The 4283-nt window shown below is 43.3% G+C and overlaps 1 non-coding gene across 1 annotated transcript; it reads left to right on the forward strand.

The window, feature by feature from the left end:
- The first annotated feature begins 3803 nt into the window (after positions 1 to 3803).
- LOC141681290 (small nucleolar RNA R71) lies at positions 3804 to 3910 on the forward strand. Its single transcript, XR_012558730.1, has one exon. It is a non-coding gene; the product is annotated as a small nucleolar RNA R71 (small nucleolar RNA).
- Positions 3911 to 4283: the final 373 nt, after the last annotated feature.

Here is a 4283-nt window from a genome sequence, read left to right on the forward strand (position 1 = left end):
TCCCCAAACAACAAAGACCTCGACTTCAAGCATCACACTTAACGGCATCTCATCCTTTCTCGTCAAATTTCCCTACTCTTTGGCAACGATCACACCTTAAAACAAACTGATGAGCATCCTTAAACAATGTAGGCCAGAAAAAACCTGCTTGCAGAATACGAGTTATCGTCTTCTCACCACCATAGTGTCCACCATAAACTGTGGAGTGGCGGTCTCGTAATATCCCCTCCATCTCACAGAACGGGATACATCTCCTGATGATCTGGTCAGCTCCCTGTCTAAACAAATATGGTTCATCCCATATATACCACTTCACCTCATGCAGAAACTTCTTCTTTTGAATGGAGGTCAAATTAGGAGGCATTATATTACTGACAAGATAGTTTACAATATCTGCAAACCATGGCTCTTCCTCCTGAACTGCGACCAACTGCTCATCCGGAAAAGATTCATTGATTAATGTCCGATCTTGTGAAGTAGACTCGGGATTCTCCAACCTAGAGAGATAGTAAGCTACTTGATTCTCATTACCTTTTCGATCCTTGATCTCTAACTCAAATTCCTGAAGTAAGAGCACCCAACGAATGAGTCTCGGCTTCGAATCCTTCTTGGAAACCAAATAGCGAATGGCTGCATGATCAGTGAATACTGTCACTTTAGTCCCAAGCAGATAAGATCGAAATTTCTCGAAACCAAAGACTATAGCCAAGAGCTCCTTCTCCGTAGTGGTATAGTTCATTTGGGCCCCATTTAAGGTCTTACTCGCATAGTAGACCACATGAAAGAGATTATTCTTGCGCTGCCCCAGAACTGCACCTACCGCATAATCACTCGCATCACACATCATCTCAAACGGCTCTGTCCAATCCGGTGCTGTAATAACTGGTGTAGTGATCAAACTCTTCTTGAGAGTCTCGAATGCCGCCAAACATTCATCATCAAAATTGAAAGGCACATCTTTCTCAAGCAAATTGCACAATGGCTTAGATATCTTCGAAAAGTCCTTGATTAACCGCCGATAAAAACCCGCATGACCAAGAAAACTATGGATTCCTTTCACAGAAATAGGTGGTGGAAGATTTTCAATGACTCCCGCCTTGGCCTTTTCCACCTCCAGACCCTTGCTAGAGACCTTATGCCCAAGAATAATGCCTTCACGCACCATAAAATGACATTTCTCCCAATTGAGCAGCAAATTAGTTTCCACGCACCTTTTGAGTACGGCACGAAGATTATTCAACCATTCATCATACGAATGTCCAAAGACGGAGAAGTCATCCATGAACACCTCGACATTATTTCCAATCATGTCAGAGAATATAGCCATCATACATCTCTGAAAAGTGGTCGGGGCGCCACATAACCCAAACGAAACTCTGCGAAAAGCAAACGTGCCAAATGGACAAGTGAAGGTAGTCTTTTCCTGATCCTCTAGTGCAATACAAATATGATTATACCCTGAATAGCCATCCAGAAGACAATAATACTCATGACCAGCCAACCTGTCAAGCATCTGATCAATGAAAGGAAAAGGGAAATGATCCTTCCTCGTGGCTTTGTTCAACTTTCGATAATCCATGCATACTCTCCATCCTGTAACTGTTCGAGTGGGGATGAGCTCATTCTTCTCATTTGCTACCACAGTGATACCTCCTTTCTTAGGCACACATTGTACGGGGCTCACCCAAGAACTGTCAGAAATAGGATAAATGATGCCTGCATCTAGCCATTTCAGAATTTCTTTCTTCACCACCTCCTTCATGATAGGATTAAGTCTGCGCTACTGTTCAACAGTCGGCTTACTACCTTCCTCTAGCAAAATTTTATGCATACAATATGAAGGGCTGATCCCCTTGATGTCTGTTATGGTCCATCCAATAGACGATTTGAATTCTCTCAAAATTTTTAAGAGCTTGTCTTCCTCACTACCTGAAAGGTCAGATGCAATAATAACAGGTAAAGTAGATGCATCACCTAAAAAAGCATACCTCAAGTGTTTAGGTAATGGCTTGAGCTCCAAGGTAGGTGCTTCCTCTATTGATGGTTTGAGCTTTCCTTCAGCATTCTTGAGGTCAAAAGTACCAACAGATTCAAATGACATGTCCATCTTTTGCTTCCACGGAGAAGCATTCAGATATTGTAATTGCTCATTATCATCTTCATCATCACTGTCAAAATCCCCCACTAAGGCCTTCTCCAATGCATCAGACATTAGCATGCAATCGAGTTCCGAAGTAACCGCAGAATCAATCACATCCAGTTTTAAGCACTCCTCATCTTCTGTAGGGAATTTCATTGCCTTGAATACGTTGAAGGTCACATCCTGATCTTGTACCCGCATAGTAAGTTCACCTTTCTGCACATCTATCCAGGTACGACCAGTAGCCAAGAAAGGTCTTCCCAAGATTATGGGAATCTTCTTATCTTCCTCAAAATCCAGAATAACAAAATCTGCAGGAAAGAAGAGCTTATCTACCTTGACTAGCACATCCTCCACTATGTCCCTTGGGTAAGTAATAGAACGATCAGCCAATTGTAGAGACATGTATGTGGGTTTTGGATCAGGCAAATCCAACTTTTTAAAGATCGACAACGGCATCAGGTTGATGCTTGCTCCCAAATCATAAAGGCACTTGTCAAAAGTCAACTTACCAATGGTGCAAGGAATGGTGAAGCTACCTGGATCTTTAAGCTTTGGAGGTAACTTTTGCTGCAGAACAGCGCTGCATTCTTCCGTGAGAGCAACGGTCTCAAGGTCATCCAGTTTCACCTTCCTTGAAAGAATACTCTTCATAAACTTCGCATAACTAGGCATTTGCTCCAGAGCCTCAGCGAAAGGTATATTAATGTGAAGTTTCTTGAACACCTCCAGAAACTTACCGAACTGTCTATCCAGCTTTTGTTGCTGCAATCGCTTAGGAAAATGTGGTAGATGATAGAGTTGTTTCTCCCCTGTATTACCCTCAGGTAGAGTGTGTTCAACAGTAGTCTTCCTTGGTTCCGCCGCTTTCTCCTTTTGCTTAGCTTCTTCATCTCTAATTTCAGCTTCTCCTTCTTTTGCCTTTTCAACATCAGCAACTTTCCCAGACCTTAAGGTAATAGCCTTGACTTGCTCTTTAGCTTCCTTTCTGCTTGGTACTTCTGTGTCACTGGGGAGTGTGCCAGGTTGACGATTTAGCACTGCATTGGCTATTTGACCGATTTGATTTTCCAAGGTCTTGATAGAAACCGCCTGACTCTTGCATAACAACTTAAGTTCCTCAAAATCAGCACTAGTAGGTGCAGCTGCACTTCCCTGTTGAGGGTATGATTGCCTTTGAGCATACTGCTGTGGTTGCTGGAATCCAGGTGGATTAAACTGTTTACTCACACCTTGCTGATATGGTGGCTGAATAACATTCTGATTATTACTCCAACTGAAATTTGGATGATTTATGTTATTAGAATGATAAGTAGCTGGCACAAGAGAACACTGATCCGTAGCATGAGAACCTGCACAAACCTCACAAACCATGGCTATTTGATTGACTCCATATGTAGCCAGAGAATCAACCTTTATTGACAGCAGTTGGAGCTGCGCTGCAATAGCGGTGGCTGCATCGACTTCCAGAATACCTGCTACCTTCCCAGGCATCATCCTCTGAGTTGGGTTTTGATGCTCATTTGCAGCCATAGTCTCGATAAGATTATAAGCCTCAGTATAGCTTTTAGCCCATAAGGCGCCTCCAGCTACTGCATCGAGCATGGGCCGAGATTGGGCCCCCAAACCATTATAGAAACCAGTGATCACCATCCAATCGGGCATTCCATGATGTGGACACTTCCTCAACATTTCCTTGTAGCGTTCCTAAGCTTCGCACATCGATTCTCTAGGTTGCTGCGCAAACTGAGTAAGAGCACTCCTCATAGCAGCAGTCTTTGCCATCGGATAAAACTTCACCAGAAACTTTTGCGTAAGATCTTGCCATGTAGTGATGGATCCAGCTGCTTCAGAATGTAACCAGTCCGTAGCTTTGTCCCTCAGTGAGAATGGGAAAAGCCTCAGCTTGATAGCCTCATCAGTCACGCCATTATACATGAAAGTGCTGCAGATCTCGACAAAATTCCTTATGTGCATGTTGGGGTCTTCAGTCGCAGCTCCTCCAAAAGAAACAGAATTCTGCACCATCTGAATAGTGCCCGGCTTGATTTCAAAGGTGTTAGCTCGAATAGCCGGATGAAGAACGCTTGACTGAATGTCATCAATTTTTGGCCGAGAAAAGTCCATAAGAGCTGGATCAGCC

The sequence above is a fragment of the Apium graveolens genome, chromosome 8, assembly GCF_009905375.1.
Source record: "Apium graveolens cultivar Ventura chromosome 8, ASM990537v1, whole genome shotgun sequence".
Classification (NCBI taxonomy): Eukaryota; Viridiplantae; Streptophyta; class Magnoliopsida; order Apiales; family Apiaceae; genus Apium; species Apium graveolens.